General features: G+C 31.1%; 1 protein-coding gene and 2 non-coding genes across 3 annotated transcripts in view; 1 reads left to right on the top strand and 2 right to left on the bottom strand.

Annotated features, from left to right (window-relative positions):
- LOC135143462 (leucine-rich repeat-containing protein 15-like) overlaps positions 1–15,609 on the top strand; it is a 144,787-nt gene that overhangs the window by 24,327 nt on the left and 104,851 nt on the right. The window lies entirely within an intron of this gene.
- Positions 9,932–10,004, bottom strand: Trnam-cau (transfer RNA methionine (anticodon CAU)). The gene has a single exon. It is a non-coding gene; the product is annotated as a tRNA-Met (tRNA).
- Trnam-cau (transfer RNA methionine (anticodon CAU)) lies at positions 15,150–15,222 on the bottom strand. The gene has a single exon. It is a non-coding gene; the product is annotated as a tRNA-Met (tRNA).

Below are 15,609 nucleotides of genomic sequence, written 5' to 3'. Positions count from 1 at the left end.
ATAAATAATAGGTGTTATCATGAAAGAATAAAATTTTCCAGTATCAATTTTAATAATTTATAGAAGAAATTAGATTTGTTTTATTTCACTCACTTTTCTTTGCTTTTCACATGCTAGAATACGAAAATGTAGAATCCCCGTTTATGTCTGTCTGACGAATAAAACGATCACTTTGAAATTTTAAGTATTACTTAAGATTATCAAGTCTGCATCACAACTCGTTAAGTCATCTCAAACTATTGTTATCTAAGTCTCACCTTAATTACATATATAGCGTGACATTCTCCCTGACTTGCAATTTAACAATCCACAAAAAAATATTTTTAACCACTAAATTTTCTTTTTTATCACAGACATGAGATAAGAGATTTCTTCAAAATTTTGGTACACACTGATTCACAGATTACGCGTTATTAAACATTGCTGTTATGCGTATTCAACGATATCTAAAACAAAATGTTTTAGTAATTACTCATTTGTGTTGATTTTAGATAGGATTATATTATTTTTAGACTATTATTATTTGAATGGTAAAAATATCTGTTGCAATTAAGAACGCTATTCACGATAATTAAATATCTAACTTTAGGGAATGAGAAGTTGGAAAATTCGTTTAATTTTTAAATCATCAATTTTTTAACAGAGTTCTAAGTCAACATAAGATAGAGAGACTGTTCAAAAGGGATTTAAATGTGTATTTACAATGATAAACATGTATAAATTACGCTGTTGTGTGATTTAGTACGTTCAGGGTTACGGAGTTCTAAGTCGCACGGAATTTGCTTTAAACCACGATCTTTACTTTACGATAGATTTGATAATATTTTAATAATCTAATAATCATATTTACAGCTGAGATAATAAGGATTGACACACGTTAGTAGTTTTATGTTGATTGTTACAAAATTGTTATAATTATAGCGATTTAAGGTCACAGTGTGAAATATATTCTCAGTTCTTGTAAAAAATAATATGCAAAAATCCAAAAAGTAAAAATGTGTTTTAAAAAGAAAGCTTTGTTTACATTTTTTTAATTCAACGCGTCATCAGCTTTCTCAGAGTAATACCCAATTTACAATGAAACTGTCCATTTTCCCATAAATTCTCCAAATTCGCAGTCACATTTTTTTAGAAACATTTTTTTGCCTTTAACGCCATTAGTTTAACCTTTTAATATTTTGTCGTGGCATTTAATATTCCCTTTAAAAAATCTGAGTAAGCATCACGGCTCAAGAGTCAATATCCGACACCGCAGGCCTCCCCTGCCACAAGCACATTCGGTGAAGATGAAGAATTCCTCAAGTTCCGGTCTCAATGGCCACTCCTTCCTGCGGGAGCGGCGACCTGGAAGTCGGCCGCTTCTGCTGAATGACTCACCTATGCATGAAATTTTCTGCTTTTAAAATTCTGCACGACGAAGTGCGTAATCTCGAAAAAACGCCTCTTGGGATAGCTAATACTCAGGCTTCGGGGGAATTCTGTATTTGTGTGAATCATTCGCTCCATTTTTCAGTTTTTTCGATAACGACAATCGCTTACATGCCTGTCATTAAATGGAGACGTCATGCATGTTATTATGGACTCTGTCGATATTGATAACACATTCGTATGCAGTGTGATGCAAATCGAGACTGTACTTATTTGGAAAAGCAAACGCTTTTAATTAATCAGGAGGTGATTCACGCTTGTCTTAATTGGTGGTGATGGCGGATTCGCCAGGAAAGACATGCATTGTTTGTGTTTCTTAATTGAGGAAAATCGGTGAAGATAAATGTTTTTTTAATGTTAATCGCGCCTGAAATGGATAATACAAATGAGATAGTGGAGGAGGTTCTGAGTAACAATAAAAAACGATAGTCGTTTAATCAGAAAAGCTTTATGGGGTCTTACTGAAAACTTATTGAGAAACAACCAAAACGACAAAAGTGTATTAATCACATTTGCAAAAATTAACATTTTCGTCAGTTATTTGTCATGGCGAGAAAAAGGGTTCAAATTAAATAACAAATAAGAAGGGATTACTTATGAGATAGTTAACACTTTATTTAAAATAAAGGTCGATCTAAAACACAGATTTTTTAAGGAGTATAAGCAGATTGAGTATTATTGTATCTTCAACCATTTAGAAATCACAGAAAGAATAATTGTCAAATGTAAATTTAATAATTCTTTTTAAATATGAAAGTTCAGTTGTTTACCGCACCGATTGCTATGGAATTTTTGATGTACTTTTTTTTGTAAATGGCGAAAAGTTAATCAAAATTTGTTTGTTCATCCCCATTATCAGTCTGATGACGTCATCTAAAAATTTTGCCAGGTAAATCCTATTCCAATTTTATGAAAAAATGTGCTTCTGTATTCCTAATTTAGTAATCCGCACTCATTTTTTTATTCTCGGTACTTCGATTTTTGGAAAAAAATTAAAATTGTGCACGAAAAGTGCAAAACTCTATACAAAATTTATCTGTTTAATTGACAATTGTTCCAAAAACATGACAACTTCATCGCTAAAATATTGTGCGTTTACACTTGTTGTTTAATCATGCAAATTTTTAACTCTACATGTGTCGTTTTTGGAAACAAATTCAAAATTTTATAACAAAATTCTACAGATTGTTTTACGAATTACTAACCGATTGCTCGAAAATTTCGCGCGTGTTTTTAGTTTTATAGATCTCTAACTAAAATTTGTCTCCGCCTGCCAACGACGTCATTTTATAAGCTTGCGTTTCTGTATGTTGTTTATTAATCCACTCATATTTTTAAAATATTAATTTAAAAAATGGTCTAAAGTTATTTAGATACAACTTTCCTCGCCCCTGAAGTACATTAGAACAAATACAGTTTCTTTTTTTCTATTTATTTTTAATAATAGCCCCCGTAAATTAAAAATCATGCTATACACAATCTCAAATATATTTAAAGCAAATAAAAAAATATATTGTTACGCAATAAACTCGTACGCCGCCCCAGTACGACGCTTATGGGTCTTCAAGTATGTATGTGTTTCTTCTAGTATGTAGTATGACTCATCGGCCAGGCGGCGCGGGGTTTGTTAAAGGAAAGCTTGGAAGCGGATGTCGCGAAGGGCCCAGAAAACCCTCGAAGCGGCGTTCTCGATCCATCGAAAGAAACGTATAAGTTTAAATAGAGGCCACCTTCGGGAACGATTATTATTCAGCCGATTCAGTTGATTCAGTCAGCGAGAAGTCCAGTGAACGAATTCAGTTGCGCGGGAATTATTTTGTACATAATTGCTGTGTAATTAGTCGGGTAAATTCGAGTTATGAAGAAATAAATTGTTGAGTTTAACCCACGCCGATTTTATTTGCCGATGAACGTAAAAATATTGTCAGTACACGCTTAACTTTGAGTCTATATCTATACGGCGAAAGGACACAGCGATTAAGTACGTCGCAAGCTGCTTTCTCAGAACAAAGGAGACAACTAAAACTATAATGGAGCAAAACGTTTTGAATATTATTTTGGGTAAGTATTTATTATTATGATCATTCTTATTTTATTATTATTAAACATAGGCTGGCACAATATTACTCCATTCCCAAATTTTCGAGAAAATGGGGGAATCATTCTTGATTTGATTAATAAAAAAAATTGTGACCCAGTAGTTAATCGAATCAGCGACTTTCGCGTTAGTAATTCGAAATTTTTACGGCACGACCAGAGTTCCCCACAAGTCAGTGGTCTATAAAATATGATGATGTAATTTGGGATTTTTTTGTTAAATCACAAATACAGAAGCGTGTTATTTTATAAAATTTAAATGGTGTTTACTGAAAAAAAATGACGGGATGTTATCGAATTGTTGGTGGAGATGAATCGCCAAATTTTGTTTAACGTTTTAACATCTACACGATATTCCTAACCACACATATAAAATTTTACAACAATCGGTCTGATAATTTCGAAGATTATTATCTGTACCATAAAAATCAACACAGACGACAGACGGCACACAGGCAGACGGACCTACTTTTTCGTTCTCTATGGGCCATGAAATGTCGAGAAAACATGAAACTAGTCAGTCGTTCGATGGACCCTATTGCCAATACAATACTTCATGCTCACGAAATAAAAATTAAACTGGTTGACAGCTTTGTCACTAGTATTTAGGTTCATTTTACTTTGAACATTTTGAGGCATTATTTATTTTTCAAGGTTTTTGTTAAAAAACAGGCGATAAAGTGACGCTGAAGAGTTTGATCAAAAAATGGTCAAAGGTTATTTCGATAGAACTTCCTTCGCCCTGGAAGTGCAATCTTCTTTAAAAAATGATAAAAAAGTTCTGTACAGTAAAAAATATATAGACGATAATAGCAGTAACAATATAGGAAACAAAAAATCCCACTGTAAGCAATGAACTATCGAATATCCTTATTCGAGCTCTGCTTATATTATATAGTATAAAACGTGGCTCTTCAATTTCGATTTTTTTTTTGAGAAAATTTGTATGCCTTGGGGAAAACCTCAAGTACGGGTAGGTATATATTTTATAAAGTTTAAATCATACATACTGCTCCGAAATAAACCCATACGACGCCTGTGGGTTCCATGTAATATGAGGAGATGATGGGTGAGTCATCATCAATTAGGACAACCGAGCGGCGGTCGCATAATAAAGACATGAAGTCGCGATGGATATTCGAGAAAGACCTCAATCGCAGAAGTATGGATTTAAATAGGGGCCACCTTCGGGAACGAGGATTATTATTCAGCCAGTTGAGTCAAGAGAAGATGCGTCGGAATTATTTTATACATAATCGCTGTAAATTCGAGTTAGTAAGAAATAAATTGTTGAGTTTTACCCACCGCCGATTTCATTTGTCCGTTCAACGTACGTAACAATAGTTACTACGAAAAATTTTAAAAATTTGAGGGACGAATCATGATGAATGTTAGTTATCGTTTCGCCATTTCACATATAAAATTATGTAAAATTTGAGAAAAATCGGTCTACTAGTTTCGGAGATTGTCTGTGTAATAAAAATCGACAGAGAGCAGCGACCTACTTGTTCGTACCCTAGGAGTAAGGAAAGGTATTTTGGGAAAAAAATAAATATAATGAACAGTTATAAACTTTGGTGAACTAAAAATTGGTGTAAATTTATTTAGACAGGATTTCCCACGCCTCTGAATCAGGGGCGACTGGTGCTAGGGGGCACAAGGGTACGTGCTCCCCCAAAATTACAACGTCTACAAACACACTGGACATAGCATATTAGTAATTTTCAATATTTAAAAAATTATCCGGAAGTTTGTGTCCTAATTATCAAAACTAATTTTTATGTCGCTCCATTTGTATCACTTGTAGCAAAACTTAATCCAAAGATACTGTGTCTTGGATATATCGTTGGTAAAGTCTCGATAAAAGCGGAGACCCAATCATGGCTCATTTAGACTTTTTGTTTACAGCGTTGCCATGGAAACCGCGCCTCTAGTCGCTGTATTTGGTTGGAATCGGGTCACATTTAAAACAGTGACGGCTAGCACTAATTCGACTACGGAAATGCATTTTCATTCTGCGCGAGTTTTAAATAAAAGTAATTATTTCAATTGAATATTTAATAAAAAAATGTGCTCTGTGTTACGACAATAAAATTGTAGTGAGAAATTTAGGGAGAGTCATCCCCGATTTATTAATAAAAAAAGTGTTCATGGCAAAACGAGAGACTTTCATAGACAATAGTTTAATAGACATAACGCGTATTTTAAATTTTTCTGGATATGCGGTTGTGAAAAAATAAATTGTTTTCTTTTGTGTGTCTCCTCAGTAATCATGCGTTAAACCAAAGGTATGTGGACAAATATTTTTTACTTTTATTATTTCCGTCACACAATTTCGTCTATTTACTCATAAGTCAAAGTGTGAGTTCAAAAGGTTACGAGCCGCCATTGCTCTGAAGTACAATCGAACAAATACAGCTTCTTCAAAAAATAATAAAATTTAATTTTGCGAATTTTATTTGTTTTATGACAACCGTTATAACTTAAAATAGAGATATGTGTGCCCTATTAAAGTACCGACAATATTAAATAAGTATATTTAATCAATGGGAAAATATATTATCAGTACATGCTTAACTTAGTATTCTCAAATTTTCGAAAAAATAGGGTGAATCATTCTTGATTTGATCAATACAAAATATAGAAAATCAGAGTCACAGTTTAAGAAAAAAAAGCGCCCCAATTAGCGCTTCAAACGTCGTTGCAAGTCGAAGATGATCACCTCTCTGCTATTGCGATCTGTTGGGCGTGCCGCTTATATTAGTATAAAAGCTAATCAAACAACTTACAATTTTTTTGCCAAAATTTGGATATATAGAGGAAAGATTCAAAGCGGACTCATACGCCACAAGTCTAGGAGTATATTATTGGATAACATTGAAATCATTTTAATCTAGAAACTTCTGAGATGACGTCATCAAATTGTTGGTGGGGATGATTAACCAAATTTGGTTAGCAAGATTCCTAAAATACATATAAAAATTGACACAGAGGCAAACGACAGACAGATGAAAACGGAAGACTTATTTTTTCGTTTCCTAGGGGTCATGAAGCATCGAGGGTAAACATATAAGTGTCAGTCGTCCGATGGACTCAGTTACAATTCTTCCTTAGCGCAAACGGAATGGAAACGAAAAGGAAGCCTGAAGGACTGACTGTAAGTTAACCATCTGGAGATGAACAGGAACAGATTTCAACAATAGTTACAGAAGAACAACCTGTGGCGGCTCGTGACCTTTTGAAATGGGGGGGACACAATTTGATTGATGAGTTAAATATGAAGATATAAAACAGGCTGTTATTGTCAATTAATAAACGAAATTGTGTGACGGAAATAAATACAAAAATACATTCAATAAAAGTAAGTCACAACCGCACGTCCATAAGCATTAACAAGCAATATTCAACTGAATTCATTATTTTTATTTAAAATTAAACAATTTCACTTGCGTGGAATGAAAATGAAATCCCGCAACTGAGTTATTGGTAGTGGTCACTGTTGGAGCAGGACCCGATTCCAGCTAAATACAGCAAATACACGCACGGTTTCCATGGCAACGGTGCAACCAAAACGCCTAAATGGGGCACGATTTGGAAAAGCCGTGATGTAAAAACAACTAGCGAGTCAGAACTCAGAAACCCGGAAGAAAAAAAAGAGCAAAAGTTTAGTTTAAATGGGATTGAGCTGAAGAACAAGAGGAAGCGGACCTTCTTTGTATTAAAGTATTAACCATTAATAGTTGTGATAATTGCTAATTAAATGTAAGTTCCGACCATCATTGAAGAACCAGCCTCAAATTCCGTCAATTGTACTATAGTGCCCTAATTCAAAGTTTTTCATTTCATTGTGCGTGATAAAATAGAATAAACAAAAAAATAAGTTCAAGTACGACCTACTGATCATACACGAAAAATTTAATTTTAAAATAAATGTTAAAAAATCCTAAATCACGAAGTTAACAACGCACTTGCACGGTCCAGAAATTCGACGTGTATTACCTGGCAACGAATACAAAGCTCCTTGCTTTGCAAATAATGAACACACTATTAAAAATTCTAAAAACAATGTAGCCAAATTCATATCCGTTATCTTTATTGAGATCTCGAGAATGGAAACCAAAAATAGCATTTTTTAATTGATATCTAAAATAAACTTGGTAATTATGAAAACGAAGTATTAACTGATATGTTAGAAACATTTGAATATTTTCCTTTTGAGTACAACAGATGTATACAAGTGTCCCCTTTGCAACAAAACTTAAAAAATACAATTAATGTAACTGGCTGTGGCAAGAAATAAATGAGGTTCAATCAATCAGTGCTAATTAGACTGTGTAAATGTGATACCGACGCTGGCACATGACAAGTAGTGCTGCCAACATAACCTAATTCAAAGTAATGAACGAGTTGCGAAGTTCTACTGTACCCACCCACCTGCAACATGAAATCGTATATTAGAAAAAAATTAGTCTGCACAATTTGAAACTTAATAGACCTCGAGATTACCTTTTGTGCAGGCTTAATGTCACTTCTTTCTGCTAAATAAGAACAAACTCAAATAATTCGATTTCCTAGAAACAAGCTTTCGTGTTTAAAATCGAATTCGTTCGTCTGGAAAACGCGTAGATTTAACTCGGCCGGAGTTCTGCTTCTTCTCATTTTCTCTCAAAGCTATAGCCGCGATTCCAACAAAACACCAAAGACAACCGCTATTAATTAACCTTAATTTAAAAGCCACCAGCTAAATTCGAAAACAAACAATCCATTTCACCACTCCGTATTTTGTAAATAAACGCGTCCACACGATCTGTTTTACGAATTATGCATTTTAAAGAGATGCCATTTCGAAAGATATGCTCGACAAGCATGTCGTTGTTGTCGTTATCATCATTACAACAATAATTATGCAATGTGTGTGCGGCAATCTTCTTTGAAATACAAATCACACGTGGAACTTCAGTCATTGGCCTTTTTCTTCTCCAAACCGCACATATTTTGTTTGTTTCCTCTGAAAATGGAGCGAACTTCGCCGTTAGAAACTAAGGGAATCACAATAATTGGGGGCGTTCGTGCTGACGCCACAGCACAACAGGATGGGCTTTGGGCGCAAAATCCCAAACACTTTCTAATTTGTTTATGTTTATTAAATGAGCAATGTGTGCGATTGTGTACGTGATGGAAAGCAGTCTTTGTTGATTAGCGATTTCTGAAAGGATTTATTGCCAAAATTGGGTGGAAATTAACACCATCTGTTGAGTTGGGCGGGTCTTGAGTTATTACTTTTCACTTTATAATAGTGTCTTGTTGTCTGGTAGTTGGCAACACTTACATCACATTATAAGAGGCTGTTGGACACGATCATAAATTGTGTACAAAATTGTTGCAGACTGTGAAGAATTATGACAACGAGTAGTTTATTATTTTTCATTTAATTGGGTACTTTCCTAATTATGGTAACAATTTATACAAAGTTATGATTAAATCATAATTTATGTTAATCAGTTACTATTTATTTTATCGCATTTAAATATGTAATACAACAAGACCACAAAATTACTGGAAAAATAAACGACTGACGACTCATTAAAAATTCGAAGTTTTATCAGAAATCAAAAAGTTTCGGTTAAATTTAATAACACTATTAAGAAATGTTGCATTACTGACGTTTATGGATTTCATAATAGGGCTGATTGTATAATTTTTGCGGTCTCTGTGTGGATCGGATCCTTAATATTTAGGTCAACAAGTCTTTCCGAATGTCTATTATGTGTCATCAAGGACAAAGTGCCGGAACTACGACACACATTGTGATAATTAAGAGCAAAACATCGCACTTTGCAGATGCAAGTCTTGGAATTCTTTGTACTATAAAACTGAGAAAAAACAGTTTTGTGTTAATTACTTCTCGCAATTTGTGTACAGTGTGTTAGTGTTTTGGTACAGAATATTAGCTCATAAAGTGAAAGTAATTATTTCAAATGTAGTTTTTTAGGTTTCACTTTAAATATTGGACGAATACTAAGATAAACTGGAACGAACATAGAGTTGTACTTATTTCTCACGGGAGTTGTGCTCATTTCTCACAGGCACGAAAGCATCCATTCATGTTTGTCTTTCTCATTCCTCGTTATGCGCTATGAGAACTGCAACTTAATCGTTCACCGCCAACTTAACGACGATTTTTATTGATCACACGTTACTGCTAAACATTTTTAGAATTACCGGCGTGTCTCTTTTTGATTGAATCGAGAATTGGTATTCCTGTTTTGATTTTAAAATTACCTGTATATATTTTATCGTTAAACTAATACAGAAATTAGTCATACGAAAACAAAAATAGTACCCTTTGATGACAGTATTGTACGAATGAACAGATTCCTCCTTTATTTAGAAATAGTAAAAAAAGTGCCCCGGGTGAGGATCGAACTCACGACCTTAAGATTATGAGACTTACGCGCTGCCTACTGCGCCACCGAGGCAGTTGTTTGATTTTGACAACCAAGAAAAGTGCCCCAGAAATGCGTATTGAGTGTTTTTGATATACTTTGAAATCCTCGTAAATGTGTTCGTTTAATAACTACAAGCGGATTTTTATTCTGAAAACATTAACAAATATGTCATATAATTGCTATAATTATCGTAGTGTGCTGTGAACTTAAATGTTTTTTTTTTTGCAGCCTTGTTCATATTATGTGCAGAAAAAATTAAGCTGCCATTTAAATATACATAGTATGTATTATGTACATCATGTATACATATATATGATCGTTTTCCGGTTTGGAACAGTGGCAAGTGAGTTTTTGGGCTTGACGTTTCGCACACTTCCGTAAGTGGCATCTTCAGGAGCTGGGTTAGGTTGATTAGGAAGATTAGGAAGCCCACAGTAGATGAAATTACAGCCTCCGAAATAACCTCAGGTAACTTAAAATTTTCAGATTTTTTTAATCTAATTAATTCTATCATTTTTGTACATGGGTGTACATATTTCTCGGATGATTTTTGTTAAGAAAAACTGGTCGAAGGTTATTCGAACAGAACTTCCCTCGCCCCTGAAGTGAAACCCAACAAATCCTGCTTCTTTGAAAAATTAAAAAAAATGTTAGCGATTTTTTTTGTTTTCTCGAAACTTTTTTGACTTGAATCTTCCAATTCTTCAATTTTTCACTTTTGTTTTTTCAGTTTTTCGATTTGCAATTTTTCGTATGTTCAAATTTAAATTTTTCAGTTTTTCAGTTTTCCAACTTTTGAATTTTTCGATTTTCTATTTTCCGTTTAGGTTTTTTATTTTCTTTATTTTTTTCAGTTTGTAATGTTTCCATTTTATACGTTTTTGTTTCTTCACTTTTTCGATTTGTGATTTTTCAATTTTTAATTCTTTTTTTGTTTCTTCAATTTTTCGATTTGTGATTTTTCATTTTTTTTTTGTTTCTTCAATTTTTAAATTTTGCAATTTTTAATTTAAAATTTCCCGAGTTTTCAATTTTTAATTTTTCATTTCTTCAATTTTTCGATTTGCAACTTTTCGTTTCGGTTTTGTATTTTCTTTATTTTTCTCAGTTTTTAGATTTTTCAATTTTTGATTTGTAATTTTTTGAGTTTTCACTTTAAATAAATATGTCATAATTATTATTTAAAAAAATCATCTTTTCAATTCTACGGTTTTAGAGTTATACCATTTTTCAATTATTGGACTTTAAAACATCGATTTTCAGGTGTTCAAAAAATTGAAGTATTAAATATTTCTTCAATTTTTCGATCTTTCAGTGTTTTTCGACTTTATTTTCCTCGATTTTTCAATTTTTTTGCTTTTTTTATTTTTCAAATTATCAATTTTTCGAATAAAAAAAATGTAAAAATTGCAATACTGATGAAAAATGAAAAAAACGAAGAAGTATAAAATGAAAACTTCGAAAAATCTAAAATTTGGAAATCAAGAACTTGTAAAATCGAAATACTACATATTGAAAATTGAAGAAAGTGGAAAATCGGATAATTGAGAAATCCAAAAATTGTAAAATGGAAAAATTTAAAAATTGAAAAATCGAGGAACTGAAAATTTGAAAACTGAGTAATCCAAAAATTATAAAATCTAAAGAAACTTTGAAAATATAAAGGGAATGAAAAAAACGAGAAATTGAAAAATCGAAAGATGAATAATTCTAAAATTGTAATATTAAAAAATTGCAAATCGAAAAATTGAAGAAACAAAAAATTGAAAAATTAAAGAGAATGAAAATATGAGAAATTGTGATCTCAAAAAATTGTAAAATCGAAGAAAAAGGAAAACGAAAAATTGTGATAAAAAAAATAGTTTCCGTTTTATAATTTTTTGCTTTTTCAATTTTTTGTTTCTTCAATGTTTCAATTTTCAATTCTTCAATTTTTCGATTCTTTAATTTTTCATTTCTTAAGTTTTTCGATTTGCAATTTTTCGTTTCGGTTTTTTATTTTCTTTATTTTTACAATTTTTCGAGTTTTCGATGTTCAGATTTTATAATTTTTAGTTTGTTCAACTTCAATTTTTTCACTTTATCGTTTCTTATAGATTTGCAATTTTTCATTTTTTTATTCCTTCAATTTTACGACATGCAACTTTTTGAGTTCTCATTTTAAAATTTTTCAGTTTTTCGATTTTTCAACAGTTGAACATTTCAGTTTTTAGATTTTGCAAATTTTTTATTACCAATTTCAGAAGTTTTCAATTTTTAATTTTTCAGTTTTTCGATTTTTCATGTCTTCAATTTTTCGATTTGCAGCTTTTCGTTTCAGTTTTGTATTTTCTTTATTTTTTTTTATTTCTCACTTTTTAGATTTTTCAATTTTTCGATTTGCAGTTTTTCGTTTTTCAATTTATGGATTTGCAATTTTTCGAGTTTTCTTTTTAAATATGTCATAATTATTATTAAAAAAAATCACCTTTTCAATTTTACGGTTTTAGAATTTTACCATTTTCAATTATTGGACTTTAAAACTCGATTTTCAGTTTCTCAAAAAATTGAAGAATTAAATATTTCTTCAGTTTTTCGACTTTATTTTTTTGGATTTTTTAATTTTCCGATTTTTCAGTTTTTCAAATCAAAAAAATGTAAAAATTGCAATGCTGTAAAATTGAAAAATAAAAAATTAAAAAACGAAAAAACGAAGAAGTGTAAGATGAAAACTTTGGAAATCTAAAATTTGGAAATCAAGATCTTGAAAAATTGAAGAACTAAAGTATTGTAAAATCGAAATATTGAAAATTAAAGAAATTGGAAAATCGGATAATTGAGAAATCCAAAAATTGTAAAAATGAAAAATTTAAAAATTGGAGATTCGAGGAACTGAAAATTTGAAAAATTGAATAAACGAAAAATTATAAAATCGGAAGAAACTTTGAAAATATAAAGTGAATGAAAAAACGAAAAATTGTGATCTCCAAAAATTGTATATCGAAGAAAAAGGAAAAACGAAAAATTGCGATAAAAAACTGGTTTCGATTTTATAATTTTTTGCTTTTTCAAATTTTGGTTTCTTCAATTTTTCGATTTGAGATTTTTCAATTTTCATTTCTTCAATTTTTTGTTCCAGTTTTTTATTTTCTTTATTTTTACAATTTTTTATTTTTTGATGTTACGATTTTATAATTTTTTGTTTGTTCAGTTTTAATTTTTTCAGTTTATCGTTTTTCATGGATTTGCAATTTTTCATTTTTTCATTCCTTCAACTTTACGACATGCAGTTGCAAAAAGTTCTTCGAGTTCTCATTTTAAAATTTTTCAGTTTTAGATTTTGCAATTTTTTGATTAGAAATTTGAGTTTTCAATTTTTAATTTTTCAATTTTTCGATTTTTCATTTCTTCAGTTTTTCAATTTGCAACTTTTCGTTTCGGTTTTGTATTTTCTTTTTTTTTTATTTCTCAGTTTTTGGATTTTCCAATTTTTCGATTTGTAGTTTTCCGTTTTTTCATTTTTGATTTGGAATTTTTCAAGTTTTCATTTTAAATATGTCATAATTATATTTAAAAGAAATTTTCACCTTTTCAATTTTACGGTTTCAGAATTTTACCATATTTCAACTACTGGACTTTAAAACTTGAATTTTCAGTTTCTCAAAAAAATTTAAGAATTAAATATTTCTTCAATTTTTCGATCTTTCGGTTGTAAATTGTACAGTTTGTCGACTTTATTTTTTTCGATTTTTCAATTTTTTGGTTTTTCAATTATTCGATTTATTAATTTTTCGAATCAAAAACATGTAAAAATTGCAATACTGGAAAACTGAAAAATAAAAAGTGAAAAAACGAAGAAGTATAAAATGAAAAAATTTGGAAATCAATAACTTGAAAAATTGAAGAACCGAAGTATTGTAAAATCGAAATATTGAAAATGAAAAAAATTGTAAAATCGGATAATTGAGAAATCCAAAAATTGTATAATTGAAAAATTTTAAAATTGGAATATCAAGAAACTGAAACTTTGAAAAATTGAATAAACGAAAAATTATAAAATCGAAAGAAACTTTGAAAATATAAACGGAATGAAAAAATGAAAAATTGAGGAAACGAAAAATTGAAAAATTGAAAGATGAAAAATTCTAAAATTGTAGTATTGAAAAATTGCAAATCGAAAAATTGAAGAAACGAAAAATTGAAAAATTATACAGAGAATGAAAAAAAGAAAAATTGTGATCTCAAAAAATTGTAAAATTGAAGAAAAAGGAAAAACGAAAAATTGTGATAAAAAATTGCTGCGACCAATTAAATTTACGTTTTTCAAAACATAAGATTTGATTTTGGGAATTTTATTTCTTTAACATAACCCTTATAATTTAAAATAAAGGTAGGTATGTAATGTTAAAGTAAATGTAAAGAAGCTTGCTACGCGTATGTTTCAAATGAGTTTTTCCTTTATAAAGTTTGTGATGACGTCATCAACATTTTTTAAGGACATCTATATCAATTCGGATTCCCGAATTTTCGGGAAATTGGAGTGAGTCATCCTTGATTTAATTAATTAAATAAATTGCCTCACTCATTAATTTTTTGTCACCTTGTATAGGTAGTTTTAAAAAATGTAAAATAAACCAAGAAAACTCGTGACTTATTTTCAAAAAGGGAATAAATGATATAGATAAATCACATCAATTTTGTCTATAAAAAAAAAACATTGTTTCATCTGGGGCAGTTAGACGGCCGAGGACATCGCAAAAAATATTTTGTCGTTATATGATTGATTGATTAATTAATACAAATTATAGGAAGTTATTTCCGGTTGTATGAACCCGAGTGGGGCAACATATTTTTCTGTAACTCTTTCAACAAAATCTTTCAAAACTCCGAACGCTCTGTTGAATAAATGCAGCTACTTAGTATTAATAAAAACCAACACATAGCTGTGTATTTATCACAATGATTAACGAGTTTCCTACACGATTGCAGACTTTTTTTCGGAATATTATGCCACATGGCCTCGTTTCGCTATATTTATCATTTCGAAGAGGCCACTTCCGAATTTTCTATTGTTAGCAGCTGCAATAATTGCTATTTGATAACAATTTGGAATCGCATTGCACTCTTGGAATTCCCATTTATTGTAACACTTTCAAAAAAGCAAGAGAAAGCTGATCGGATGTGAACAAAAAAAATTGCCCCGGGTGAGGATCGAACTCACGACCTTAAGATTATGAGACTTACGCGCTGCCTACTGCGCTACCGAGGCACTTATCTGAGTTATCTTCGTTCGCGTATATAAACGTCTGCGCAAATTATAAATTCAAAAATAAAGAAGGAAGTCGTTTGACCAATACGGTCGTAAAGTCACATCAAAAAGTCGTAAAACCCTATCATAAAATAAAAATTTTATATACAAACTCACCTTGAGCTTCAAATCAGGGTTCTTTTGTTTGCGCTTGTGCCTTTCAGGAACAATTTTTCCTTCCATTGTTACTTTAAGAACAGATCAACAGATGTGCACTGTTTCCTGTTAGGTGTGTTATTATGTAATTGGACGTACACTTAATTGGTTTTTTTCTCTACACCGGAATTTATAAATAACCCAAGTCGAAAAGGAAAATTATTCAAGCAAGGCCAAGGAAAAACTGTGTTA

This window comes from Zophobas morio, unplaced genomic scaffold (genome assembly GCF_036711695.1).
Source record: "Zophobas morio isolate AGI-343-1 ecotype UQ-CSIRO unplaced genomic scaffold, CSIRO_AGI_Zmor_V1 ptg000004l, whole genome shotgun sequence".
Lineage (NCBI taxonomy): Eukaryota > Metazoa > Arthropoda > Insecta > Coleoptera > Tenebrionidae > Zophobas > Zophobas morio.
This window is presented reverse-complemented; position numbering and strand designations above follow the sequence as displayed.